Here is a 14,589-nt window from a genome sequence, read left to right on the forward strand (position 1 = left end):
TGAACATGCAAACAAACCAGGAAAATGGTTGGCATATAAATTTAGAAAGGAAAGAGAAAAACAACAACAATGAATATACAAGAAAACAACAAGGTTTTTAATAAGTCTGTGAGTTTGGTAATGACAGACTCCAAATTCTTTGAAAACAACAGCTCTTTATTCAATCAATACCAACGTCAAACACAACAGTGAACATAGGAACAACACGGACTTATATACAGTTTGGCTAGCCTGCCAAAGAATCTGATTGGTCCTAAATGGGAGAAATTCATTGGTCGATAAGTTCTTGTAATAAGAACCTCTGGTTGGCTAAGTTACAATCCTTCATTGTCCCGTGAGGCTATAGCAGCAGTATTGATTCCACATACATAACAGTTTTCATGGTTAGCAGGTCCATTTAAAAAGCATTTTGTAAATATTATTCTAATTTGCATAATAGTCATGATGTACCATTGGTAAAAATAGAAGAATATCTTTAAAGATAAAATTTACTTAAGTTTACAGAAGAACAAAGACAAATTATGAATGGTCCTATAACAATAAGGAAGGAGTTGGAATCTATAAAGAAAATTAAACCAGGAAAAGTGCCAGGACCAGATGGTTTGACAGGATTGTATTACAAATGTTTTGAAGATGAACTTTTACAACCATTACAAAGTACAATGGACTTTATGCAGCAGAATGGAAAGATGCCAGAGACATGAAAAGAGGCTAATATAATGTTAATACCCAATGAGGGACAGGACCCTAGTTTGGTAAGAAGTTACTGACCAATATCATTGTTGAATAATTACTATAAGTTGTTCACAGACCCATTCTGCATGGTGGCCATGCAGGGTTGCCCCCGGTTGACTTACAGGATGGGATTTTGGTTGGCTTAAAACAAGGGCACAGCTTTATTGGCATATTAGAATGTTGACCTGACATAGGAAAGGAGGCTTGCATATGTGATCAACTGACCACAATAAACCTGACCACAGTGGCACCCTGGGAGCCACCTCTGGAAACATGGGTCCCTTTGCCACTGGGTCCCATCCAAGGGAGGTATACCCACCTAGACACACCCCAGGCCACCTGGCCCTGTGAGTCCATTTGCCTTCCCCAGCAAGGTCGACACTGCTCACAGCCTTCTCTTATGGAGGCACCTGACCATGGGGAGTTCAGTTCCTCCGACTGAACTCCCCCCAAAATAGTCTCCATCCTATGATGATACCACCACGCACAACTGTGATAGATACATAAAAGAAAGCCTGCCAGCCCAAGCAAACATGACTTAAAAAAAAAAACATATCAATACAATGAATATATAACAGGGTGCGTGGGTGGGTGGAAAGCTGCTCCACTTGGCTGCTGTGGGATAAAGGAGCTGGGTTCACACATGTGGCACCATTTATCAGGGTGTTGTGAGCCCACCCCCAGGTTCCACTTGCATGTGGCATGACTTGCGCTGTGGCCACTTTCCCAGCTGCCCCAGCAGCTCCAGGTGGATGTCTCCCCTGAGCCCACCCCTCTGCCATGTCAAGGGACGGGCTCTGGTGAGTCTATGTCACTTTTGACTTGCAGGAGGGGATTCAAGTCCATGGGGAGTTCGATGCCCCCAACCAAACTCCTCCCAAAACAGGCTTCATCCCATGCTGAAATCACTACCAGAATGAGGCCTCCATGACTTTGTTCCTGCCAACACCCACTACCTTTCCCTCAAGGTGGCCCTTGTGTCCCAGAAGCCATTTCCCCTGTCCACCTCAGAGAGTGCCTTGATATTCCAGTCAATGTCAAAATGATCAGCAATCAGCCTGTCCCAGCCTTCAATTGGCCAGGCAACTGCCTGTAAAACTTCCTCACTGTCACATTGACTTTGCTCCAGAACATAGCACCCAGATTCGCTTGCTGATAAACCAGGCCAGACCAGATTAACTGTGCCTCAGGAAGCCTTAGCGGCAAAAGTTCCAGTTTCTTTTGGATCAGCATTGCCAGGTACTGCCTCTTGGTCATGGACAGATAATTCATCCTCTGGTATACAATGAAGTTGGCCAGGGCTCCAGCCTGATAAACCCACTTGTGACTGGTGTCCAAGAGCACTGGCCATCTCTTCTCCCAGTGCCCATACCGCACAATAGTGATGCTACCTGAGATATCATGGTGAGCATCCAGCCTGACCAATGGTGCAACAGCTTCCCCAGGACACCAAACATGGTCCTCCATCATCACCAGTAGCATGGGTAAAGTTTGGTGGGAACTCCATTCCTAGAACAATTTGTAGGTTAGACACTGGTATGGGGTGCATGTAGCCAACATGCATGAGACCGCCAATGTCCCAAGCCCATGATTTGTAGAGGGGATGCCCCCCTGGAAAGGCCTGACTGGCTGCCCTGATACAAAATGATTAATTTTGTCCTATATGGCTCCCAAGGCCGAAGATAGGCCAAAATATAGCTGTGAAATGACACAGGAAAAGTCCATCCCATCCCCATGCAAACTGATCACCAGGTCACCCCAGATAGAGGGGCTATAAAGGACATCTGGCTCTGCAGAGGGCAGGGAACTGTTGCAAAAAAAAAGATGCAACCCCTACCATGTTTACAGACCTGTCTGATAAGTTGCTCTGTGACATAATTTGGCTGTTACCTGAAAAATGCTGGCCTTCGTACAAACCCTCTCCATTTAAAGCATCCTTTACCTTGGCCAACTGGCACACAATATAAGATGGGGGAGACTTGTCTTGGCAGTAGCATGTGCGAAAAGGGTCTAGGAGTCTTAGTAGATCATACATAGAACATGAGTCAGCAGTGAGACTCAGTGGCTAAAAGACAAATGAGATTTTGGGCTGTATCAAATGGAGTATCGTGTCCAGATCACGAGAGGTGATGGTACCGCTTTACTCAGCTCTGGTTTGGCCTCACTTGGAGTACTGTGTTAAGTTTTGGTCATCCCAATTGAAGAGGGATGTTGACTAACTAGAACGTGTTCAGAGGAGGGCAGCAAAGATGGTGAAGGGTTTGGAGACCAAGATATATGAAGAAAGGTTGCGGGAGCTTTGTCTGTTTAGCCTAAAGAGGAGACTATTGAGAGGGGATCTGATAACCATTTTCATATTTAAAAGGATGCCATATGGAGGAGGGAGCAGAATTGTTCTCTCTTGCCCCAGAGGGACAGCCCAGAATGAATGTGATGAAATTAATTCAAAAGAAATTCCATCTAAACGTCCGGAAGAAGTTCCTGACAGTTAGAGCGGTTTCTCAGTCCAACAGGCTTCCTAGGGAGGTGGTGGGTTCTCCATCTTTGGAAATTTTTAAACAGAGGCTAGATAACCATCTGATGGAGACGCTGATTCTGTGAAGGCTTAAGGGGGTGGCAGGTTACAGTAGATGAGCGTTAGGGATGTGAGTGTCCTGTCTAGTGCATAGGGTTGGACTAGATGACCCACGAGGCCGCTTCCAACTCTATTATTCTATGATTCTAAATGATACTACTCAGTGGCAGCTGTCCTTGTGTTGTCAACAAATTTTGTCATTTTCTGGGTTTTGCCCAGCAGGGAAGTTGTAGGACAAGCATCGAGCAGCAGGCAGGTCGCTCAGCCCCCATGCTACACCAGTACTGTTTGTCTTAATCAATAAAAGCCATGGCCTGTTTTCATTCTACACCCCCCCCAATGTTCTATGTTTTGTTACTTTCTTTCTCAAGCCCAGAGACTGAAAATGTAGCCATGACTCACTGAAAAGGGCAGGATTGCAATGAGGGTGCAAGAGGTTTTCCCACCCTGACCGGGCAGCCAGCAAAGACTTATAAGTTACCATACAATGCTTGCTGGCTTCACATCAGCAAGGGTCCAGTTCTAGTAGATGCACTGGATTTTTGGCAGGCTCTGATATGATCCTTACAAGTGCAATGCAGTTTTTCCCCATCTGCACCCTTTCTCCCTTGTTATAATTGTGTATATGTAATTTTGTCACAGCTTGGGTTGATTTGTCCATCAGGGCACATTCTTTTGTGGGTAGTCAGGCCTTTGCATCCACCTCCCTCATTTTGCGGATACCCTTATGGGGTCTTGGGGGTTTAAGACACCACATGGTATACCTAGCTTGGGGGCTGGTTGAAGGCTTACCCCAGGTGTCAAGTGGCAGCTGTCCTTATGATACCATCAAATATTGTTATTCCCTGGTTTTCCTCAGCAGGCAGGCTGTGGGACATAGTTCAAGCAGCAGGCAGGTTACTTGATCCCCAGATCCACCCCCATGCTCAGTGTCTGTAATCAATAAAAGCTGTGGCCTGTTTTTATTACATAAAAAACTAGTGTAGCATACTTGTACTCTCTACCTCAAGCCCTAGATTTGCAAAACTTACTATTGATGTTCTTAGAATCTGGATATTTTAGAAATCTCAAAAATAATGCCACATCAGGTAAGGAAACAAAACTCAACTAAAGGCACAATGTCCACACACTCCTCTGTATATTATATTTCTGCTAAGAATGCTAACCTGTTGCCAACCATTTAGGACCTAGGAAAATGAACAGTACCACTTGCTAACCCTGCTGGGTTCTCAGCAAGTTGCCTCAGGCACAACTGATGCACCCTGCAAGTGAATATAAAGAAACACTCCTGTGTAGGCAAATGAGGAAAACTATGTAAATATTATCAAGTCTGATCTGTTTCCCTCTGTGCATATGTACTGAGAAGCAGCAGGAGCCATGATTTACCACCAGTGTCCTCACTCTGCACTGCATATGCATACAAAGCAATAAATACATGCAATTATCTGTACATAGTTTTATACCAAGATGTACTCTCAGTATAAGAAATGGATCATGTTGGAAGTTACTCATGGATAGGATGCATCTGCATATTCTTAGATATTGCGGTGTGTTTATCATTACTCTGTAGCATGCATTCATATCCTGGATTGTCTTGTCCACACAGGAAAATCTAGTTGTAAATTGTACAACTATAGTACAATGTCCAGTGGGTTATAGATGAGGCCATAGTATTTATTTATTTTATTATTCCACCTTTCCCTACAGTTCTGGGTGGTTTACATAAAATGTTATAGGGTAATTACATAGAACATCATAAGAAATATAACAATCATAACAAATATAACAATCATAACATATAAACTAGAACAATATTTCAACAAGAACAGTAACTTTAGAGGTAGGTCATATTCAGTCATGGAAGGGGGTGTCTGGGGGGGGGATGTGGATGTTGTTGGGTTGGTCAGCCTCAAGCAAATGCCCGGTGGAAGAGCTCCCTTTTGCAGGCCCTGCAAAATTGTGGGAGTTTGTGCAGGGCCCTGATCTCTTCAATGAGCTCATTCTACCAGGTGGGGGCCAGTACACAGAAGGTTCTGGCCCTTGTTGAGGTCCAACGTGCCTCTTTGAGGTCAGGGATCACCTGCCATTTGAAGGTAGTGGAGCATAGGGATTTTTGGGTGGTGCAGGCAGAGAGACGGTCTCTCAGGTACACTGGGCCCAGACAGCATATGGCCTGGAAGGTAAGTACCAAAACCTTAAGCCTAATGTAGAATTCAGTTGGGAGCCAGCTGAGTTATTGGAGTACAGGCTGGATGTGGAATCTCCATGGTGTATTAGTGAAAATTCTGGCCATAGCATCCTGAACCAGTTGTGGTTTCCAGATCAAAGTTTAGGGTAGGACTGAGTAGAGTGAGTTGCAGAAGTCCAGTCTAGAAGTGACTGTCGCATGGATCACTGTGGCTACATGTTTTGGGGCCAAATAGGGCACTAGTCGTTTGGCAGAGTGAGTCACTGAGAGCTGCATAATGTCCAGGGTGGGCAGACACGTTTCCTCACATGGTCCCTTCCTATTCAGCCATAGGACCTCTGTCTTTCCAGGGTTGAGCTTCAAACTCTGCTTGAGCCATTTTGTCACTGGTTCCAGGCAGCTGGCTAATATTTCTGGGGGAGAGTCTGGGTGGTCATCCATCAGGAGGAAGAGCTGGGTATTATCTGCATATTGATGGCAACCCAGCCCAAACCTCCGCACCAGCTTAGCAAGATGGCACATGAAGGTTTTAAATAGGAGAGAGGACTGCTCTTTGTGGATTACCACATGTGATCTGGTGGTAATTAGATACTCTCTTTCCTATTGCTACCCTCTGTCTGTGACCCCAGAGGAAGGAAGTCAGCCATTTGAGGGCTGTCCCCTGTATCCTGGCATCAGTGAGGCAGTGAGCTAAGAGCTCATGATTGACTGCGTCAAACACTGTTGACAGGTCTAATAGTACAAGCAGTGCTGACCCGCCTCGACCCAGCTGGTGGCAAAGGTCGTCCATTAGGGCAACTAGTGTTGTCTCTAGCCCATGGCCAGGCTAGAAACCAACTGAAATGGGTTAAGGGTTAAAGTTTCCTCCAGGAATGCTTGTATTTGGTCCACAGCAGCGTTTTCAACCAACTTCCCCAGAAACACTAATGCAAGACAGGGTGGCAGTTGTTTGGCTCCTGTGGATCCAAGGACAGTTTTTTGAGCAATAGACATACCACTGCCTCTTTTAGTCCTTCCGGGAATTCTCCTGTTAAAAGTGAGAGATTGGTTATTTCCCAGAGGGGGTCACTATTATATCTGTTGTTTTTAGGAACCATGATGGACATGGGTCTAGTGAGCAAGTGGTTGGCTTCATTGCTGCTAGCATCCTGTCCACTTTGGTTAGTGAAAGTCATCTGAAATAACTCAGAGTTCTCTCCAAAGATGGCCAAAGGGGCTGTAGTTTGCTTTCTGTGTCCAAAGTTGGAGGGATGTCATGGCAGACAGTCAAGATTTTTGTCTGTGAAGTGGCTCGCAAATGCCTCACAGCTAGTGTCTAATTGACTATTGTTTTGGTGTCCTTCATTGAGGATGGTGAGGGACTGGACTACCTTGAATAATTGTGCTGGGCGTGAGTACGCGGATGCGATGCATGGTGAGTAAAAGTTGCATTTCACTGACTTTGCCATCTTGTAGGCTCTTAACTGCATTCTATAAGATGTTCTTGATTCTTCATTGCTAGTCTTCCTCCAAACTTGCTTTAATCATCTCAGTTCCCGCTTCTTCCTGCGGAGCACTTAGGTATACCAGGGGCCAGCTTGAGATGGGGATGGAGAGGACATCTGGGAGCTATCTCCTTGATGGCAGCCAATATTCTGTCATGCCAGTCAGTGACTAGTTCATCTAGAGAAGCGCCAGGAGGCATTAGGAGGATGTACTGATGGATAAGTTGAAGGACTTCAATCTGGATTTTCAGATAGTTAAGTGGATAGAGAATTGGTTAGGGAACCGCACTCAAAGAGTTGTTGTCAATGGTGTTTCTTCAGACTGGAAAGAGGTGAGTAGTGGGGTACCTCAGGGCTCGGGGCTCGGCCCGGTACTTTTTAACATATTTATTAATGATCTAGATGAGGGGGTGGAGGGACTACTCATCAAGATTGCAGATGACACCAAATTGGGAGGACTGGCAAATACTCTGGAAGATAGAAACAGAGTTCAACGAGATCTGAACACAATGGAAAAATGGGCAAATGAGAACAAGATGCAATTTAATAAAGATAAGTGTAAAGTTCTGCATCTGGGTCAGAAAAATGAAAAACATGCCTACTGGATGGGGGATACGCTTCTAGGTAACACTGTGTGTGAACGAGACCTTGGGGTACTTGTGGATTGTAAACTAAACATGAGCAGGCAGTGTGATGCAGTGGTAAAAAAGGCAAATGCCATTTTGAGCTGTATCAACAGAGGCATCACATCAAAATCACAAGATGTCATAGTCCCATTGTATACGGCACTGGTCAGACCACACTTGGAGTACTGTGTGCAGTTCTGGAGGCCTCACTTCAAGAAGGATGTAGATAAAATTGAAAGGGTATAGAGGAGAGTGACGAAGATGATCTGGGGCCAAGGGACCAAGCCCTATGAAGATAGGTTGAGGGACTTGGGAATGTTCAGCCTGGAGAAAAGGAGGTTGAGAGGGGACATGATAGCCCTCTTTAAGTATTTGTAAGGTTGTCACTTGGAGGAGGGCAGGATGCTGTTTCTGTTGGCTGCACAGGAGAGGACACGCAGTAATGGGTTTAAACTACAAGTACAACGATATAGGCTAGATATCAGGAAAAAATCTTTCACAGTCAGAGTAGTTCAGCAGTGGAATAGGCTGCCTAAGGAGGTGGTGGGCTCCCCCTCACTGGCAGTCTTCAAGCAAAGATTGGATACACACTTTTCTTGGATGCTTTAGGATGCTTAGGGCTAATCCTGCGTTGAGCAGGGGGTTGGACTAGATGGCCTGTATGGCCCCTTCCAACTCTATGATTCTATGATTCTATGATTAGGTCTCACAGAGCATTAATGAATCCAATTGGATCCATAAGTCTCCACAGGCGAGTTGAAATCTGCTCAGTGCCCAATTGAGGGGGAGGTGGCAACCTAAGCCGGATCTTCAGGGTACAATGGCCTGACATGGCATGGCAGTAGCTGTGACTGGATCCACGCTCAACCCTGCACTGAAAATGAGGTTGAGGGTATGACCTGCCTGATGGGTGGGGCCAACAACAAATTGTGAGAGCTCTAGTGTTGCCATGGCTGACACTGGATCCCCCCCATTGCCAGAGGATGGCAATTCTGCATGGATGCTAAAATCCCTCAGAATTAATAGTCTAGGGTGCAGTATAGTCCAGGCGGTGGCTGCCCCTATCAGGGCGGGCAGAGCATCTGGAGGTGCATGCATGCACAGTACACCAGCCAGATGGACATGCTCTCAGTTATGCCCCACCCAAGGCCAACACATTGTCAGAGCAGGGACAGCCCTGAAAGAGATCTTATTATAGATCAGGATTCCCATTCCTCCTCCCCACCCCTCAGTCCATGACTGATGGTGGACAGAAAACCCAGTAGGGGTTAGTTCATTGAGGGTGACTGTTGCACCATACTTTGTTTCCAGGTTTCCATCATGCACGCCAAATCTACCCCCTGCTCTGCAAAGTAAGCTTTCAGAGTAGAGGCTTTGTTATTCTATTTCACTCTTCCCTGAGGGTTCGTGGGGGGCTTACAACATACGAATACATTCAGTTAAAACAGTTAAAATTATTAAAACCAGTCTATTTTAATATAGGGTTATTTTAAAATCCAGGCACTTTCTGGGGGGGGGGGGGTAGGAATAAAGTGCTATGCCAATGTAACTCTGTGCTATCTATGTTATTTCTACGTGTGCATAGGAAGGCCATGGGTCTAGTGCATGGTTTCTCTACCAGGGTTTCATGAAACCCTGGAGTTTCTTGATAGCCCTGGAAGGGTTTCCTGAATGGATGGAATTAATTTTTATATGTTTTTTAAAATTTGTTAAATATTTATCAGGTGATATGCCCAATATGGTTATGTTGACCTGCTCTCCCTCCTAAAATGCCCAATGATGGGCCATGAGGGGTTGGGAAGGAGAGGGACTTAGGGTGGGCATATACACAGCTATACTTCCCAACCATATTCTGCACAATAGGGCTATTTCTGGATTTATTGAAGTCTGAAAAATGCTTCAGGAGTTCTCAATGGTCAAAAGCTGAGAAAGGCTGGTCTAGCAGAACAACTCTGTCTTGCAAGCCCTGCAGAACTGCTTTAGGTCTTGCCGGGCCCTGGTCTCACTTGGAAGAATGTTCCAACAGGCTGGTGTCAGGGCAGAAAAGGCCGTGGCTCTGGTTGAGGTCAGTTTCACTTCTCTGGGGCAGGGGATCTCGAGCAGATTTTGCGTGCTGGGGCATAGGCTCCTCTGAGGGGCATAGGGGAGAAAGCAGTCCTGCAAGGCATGTTATAGAGAGGGATACTACAGAAACTGATTCCAAAAGTTATTTATAGTTCTTGGGAACATGCTAAGCTCCTTGAAGTAATCTGAGAACAAGACAGAAAAAGGCACACCTATGATTAAAGGTGACAGATTACACTAATGGGTGAAGAAAACCTGAGGTGACGAATATTCTTAAATTGAATAAAGTTTGCAAATGTTAGGATATGCTGAGACAGCATTAAAAATCTAGTCTATGTAGTAGTGTTACTTCAGTATCTCTCGTCTCCCAGACCAAAGAGTAGTCGTATTTTATGAGGTAAAGTTTATGTCCGCCTTCCACTGTCATTTTATATTTAGGTATTCAGTAATATAAAATGTTTTGTGAATGAAATAACAATGTCCTATGATAAAATTTGGGCTCAATGAAGATACCAAGTTTTAAACAAAAGCGTACCTTTTCAGCTGTAAACCGAGCCCATTTATGTCCTGGCTGCTTGTAATGTCCCAAGAGCTTCGGCACCATTCCAATTATCTGAGAAAACAGAGATGACCTTGTAACTAATGGGATAATTCTCTACTTTCTTAGCAGCGTTCTTTCAGCACCTTTCAAACAGACGCCTGAAGCAATAGAAGAGTCATTTGGCAGATGCAGGGAAAATGGACAATTTGCCTAAATTGTAAGTACACCGGTCTCAGGAGACAGCTGGTGGAGGAGGAAACATCAGAGTCTACAGCAAAGATGTATTACAACTCAGATCCAGGATCCTATCAACCATCAACATGGTGAGTAATTTTTCAAGAGGCATCAGCTTTCATTCCTATGGGGCCATAGTTTAGAAACCATAGGGTATAAGCCTGTAGTCCTATGCACAGCAAACAGGACATGAAACTGCTTTGTTCGAAGGTAGTATAGCTGACTTCTTCCAAAGTGCCAGCTTGGCATTCATTTCCTACTTTCTGCCTGCACTCAGCCTGAGGCTTCTCCTCAAGGTGTCTCATACTGAATTATGAAGCAACAAAACACCTCAGGGCTCCTGTACCCAGACTATACTGCATACTCATCAGAAACAAAAGTAGAATCACATGCATGGAATGAACAGATTGGCCTCTCCAAGAGTTATCTTTCCATTAGATAATACCTGTTTAAAGTCTGCAAATATTCTAATTGAAAAGTTGAGTGGGGGACTTTGACCTTTCTTTGCACACGTATCCATTATGACTTGTTTAATTCAATTTAAAAAAATATTGGCAGCCTAGGTAATCCAGTTTAATCCAAGCATGCAGGGTTAGCCACAGTTTATGCTTGGATGGGAAGACTGGGGTTGCTCCATGGAGAAAGGCAATGGCAAATTGCCTCTGTTCATTCCCTCTCTGGAATTCCTCATGGATGGGTTTTCTGTGAGTTGGTTTTGACTTGACAACATGCTCATCTTGTTTTCTTTTTTTTTAAATTAATATTCTTCTGGGCTTTGAAAATCAGCTTGAAGCATCAAATTTATGTATAACTGTGATCATTCACAAAGCCAAGCTTTTGATGTCCTTATCTTGCTGCAGTCTGCCTTTACCAGAAACCAAAGAGCTTTGCAACTGTGTGTAATGGCTGTGATGTTCTGGTTTGAGTTCTTTCTGCCTTGAAAACTGCTTTTGCCCCAGTGCAGTAGATCAGTTCTCCTATGGGCCACTGAATGTTAAGGTCAGTTAATTAAGAGGCATGAGAGGGTACTTCTTTTTCAGAACTCCTATGATTGAAAGATCTTGAGCAATGACTAAAAAGAATAGTATATTATTTATGAAAGGAAAATATGCTAGACAGAAATTTGGCAACTGAGTAGGTTGGGCTCAGGTCACTGTCTAGCAACAAGTAGGGCACCTTGAACTTTATTAGTTATAGATAGCATTTAAAACAGTGAGAGCTAGTTGTATCTAAGAACTGTAAAACGTTACAATATTTTGTGAGACCACAAGAGCAGAGATGATGTGAATATGTAATAGAATGGAATCTTCCTTGTAATACTTCCAAGGGCATAGCATTAAAGTATTCAAGAAAAGAAAAGAAAAAAAGCCCTAACATGGTGGTGGGCTGTTAGGTGTTTCATGTATAATCACAGAGTCTGAGGCAGAATAACAGACTCTGCGAGAGCAAATCACCATGTTGCTATTACCAAGCTCTGGAAGGTAAAGGCTGGACACGCAAAAGGGACTTCGCCTTACCTAACAAGAAGATATCCTCAGTTAGAAACCCTGGTTGCCTTAATCTAGTATCTACGGTCTTCATCCATTGAAAATGGTAAGAATATTGTTTAAGAAAAACAGCAGACCCCCAGTTTCTGAGGCAAAAATGATCCTTAGTCTTAGCTTAAAAGTGCTGAGCTGTGATCTGAGTTCCAGTTACTTTGGGCTGAGTTCACCTCTGAAGGATACATCTGTGATGTGACAAGGGACTTCCATTATCCTATGTATGAACTGACAAATGAGATGATAAAAAAATTCAGAGATCACCATAATCCAGATAGCAACACTATAAAGTAACTGAGATATTATTTTGGAGTTGAACACCTGAATTCCTCCTCCTCTAAAGAAGGAGAAAAATATTGCTTCAGAAGCAAGCTTAATCTTATTCAAAGCAAACTTACACTGGTGCGACCAGGAGAGGTTTGAAGAAGAAATAGTAGCAGAAATTTCTGACTTGTTCAGTGTTTACTATAATCCATTTGGAAAGAGCCTTGTTGCTACTTTTAGAGAAAACCAAAGTTTCAGATTTGCTATAGTATATTTGCAGCTGTTTAAGAAGAGAAGCCATGTTGGATCAGGTCAATCTCTCATCCAGTCCAACACCATCAAAAGGGCCACCTGTGGGGCCGAACTCCAGTAGCCCTTCCACTGTTGCACCCACAAGCACCAATAACACAGAGCATCCCTGCCCCAGTAATCTATACCATATAGCTAATAATCACTCATGGACCTCTGCTTCATCTGTTTATCCAATTCCCCCGTGAAGCTGTCTATGCTTATAGTTTCTACCACTTCTTGTAGCAGTGAATTCAACATGTTAATTACTCTTTGGGTGAAGAAGTACTTCCTTTTATCTGTTCTAAGAAAAGCTTTCAGTGTTACGCAAGGCCTGCAAAATGGAGCTCTTCCACCAGGTCTACGGTTGAGGCTGGGGCTGACCTCTCAAGTACAAGGCAGCAGTGTGGTATCATAGTGATTATTTAAGATTGCCCAGAAGTTGGCCAAATGGGTAGTATCTGATCCTGCTCAGAGTGCTGGGTAGTAGAGGTCAGTAGAAGAAGAGTTGGTTTTTATTCCCTGCTTTACACTACCTCAAGAAGTCTCAAAGCAGCTTATAAATGCCTTCCCTTCCTCTCCCCACAACAGACTGATCTATGAGAACAGCTTTTAACAGGACTGTTAAAGTTTCCCAGTTGGTTGTATGTGGAGAACTGGGGAATTGAACCTGGCTCTCTAGATCAGAAGCCGCTGGACTTATCCACTATACCACTATACGAAGCTGGCAGCTTCCTCTCCTGACTAAGATCTAGTGTGCCGGAGCAGTAGTGACAGAGGGACAAGGAGTGGACCAGAGGCAAGAGGAGCTTCACAGATGACATATAAGAAGAATCTTTGATTAATGGAATTCAGTCATGATTGTCTTGCTGCTATGACGGAATTGATAAGTTGGACAATCATCTTAATAGATACTAGTGTCAACGTTAGATCCTTCCTGTTCATCCAAGGGAAATCATTGGCTTTTCTTATTATTTATGAGTATATAATAATCCTTGACCTACTTTTTTGCCCCCTTTCCTGCTCAGCTGCAGAGCGTCATTGCAAAGGACAAAACACAAAGAATTTCACCTTAATTGATCTACAAAGCTATATAGAACTTCCCCTTAGATGCAAAAAGTGGGGGAGAAAAACTCTGAGGAGGACTTTTGTATTTGTGAATCCTCTGTCTTCTCTTCCACTAAATCACACAGCTCGACTCCTTCATTAAGTGCAGCACAAGACAACACTAGAGTGTTCCTGCCGTGTTAGCCATATCATTGGCTATGACTCCCTACCGGCAGTGACCTGACCCCAAACACTTTCATTTCGCATCCTGCTGACATCCTTATAATTTTCTTTCTACTTTTTTTCTTTACTTAATTTTTATCTGCTTTTGCATTATTTATTTAACTGGATGGTGGGAGTATGTGAGAAATCCCATTGTTAGAACAATCAAATGAAATTAATAAAATGGGTTATTAAGAAGAGCCACTTCTAATTATAAAGGAGAGAAATTAGTTCCCACACTGCCTTATGAATAAAGGGATTACTAGCTAAACAGGCAAAGTTTCTTGATAATATAAGTTTTGGTTCATTGCATGAACGGATTTCCGAATACTGCTATTTTTGAATGTACTGTCATGGGATAAGGTTGTGTAAAGAAATGTAGATTCATCCATGAAACCAGAATCATTATGAATGGCTCTTCCCATAGGTTTCTTCACATGGGTCTTCCCCACATGCTTGATAATATCTGCAGGATATTAAACTGAACCCAGAAACAAACAGGTAACTAATGAAAATATTTTAAAAGTAAAACATAAGTGAGAGACCTAGAAGACTTGTGTGTGTAAATACCAACATCGTTCCTTCATTGGCTGGGCACCCACTCTCTAGGTCTCCCACTCATCAGTTAAATCACATCGCTTCAGTAACACTATATCCACCTGGCTGGTTTTCTCAAAACGGAAGTCAAGATCCTGTGAGATAGCATTGCGAAATTTTGTTTTTTCTACCCGCAATTAAAATTTCCCCACATTTTCTTTCTCTTTTTGTGGGGAGATTTCC

General features: G+C 43.6%; 1 long non-coding RNA gene across 2 annotated transcripts in view; it reads left to right on the top strand.

The window, feature by feature from the left end:
• The window catches only part of LOC143837859 (uncharacterized), a 316,086-nt gene that overhangs the window by 134,798 nt on the left and 166,699 nt on the right, over positions 1-14,589 (top strand). For both annotated transcript variants that reach the window (XR_013231122.1, XR_013231123.1), the window contains exon 4: positions 10,340-10,536. This is a non-coding gene — a long non-coding RNA (uncharacterized LOC143837859). The remainder of the gene's footprint in view (positions 1-10,339; positions 10,537-14,589) is intronic.

Source organism: Paroedura picta, chromosome 5 (assembly GCF_049243985.1).
Source record: "Paroedura picta isolate Pp20150507F chromosome 5, Ppicta_v3.0, whole genome shotgun sequence".
In the NCBI taxonomy this organism is placed as follows: Eukaryota; Metazoa; Chordata; class Lepidosauria; order Squamata; family Gekkonidae; genus Paroedura; species Paroedura picta.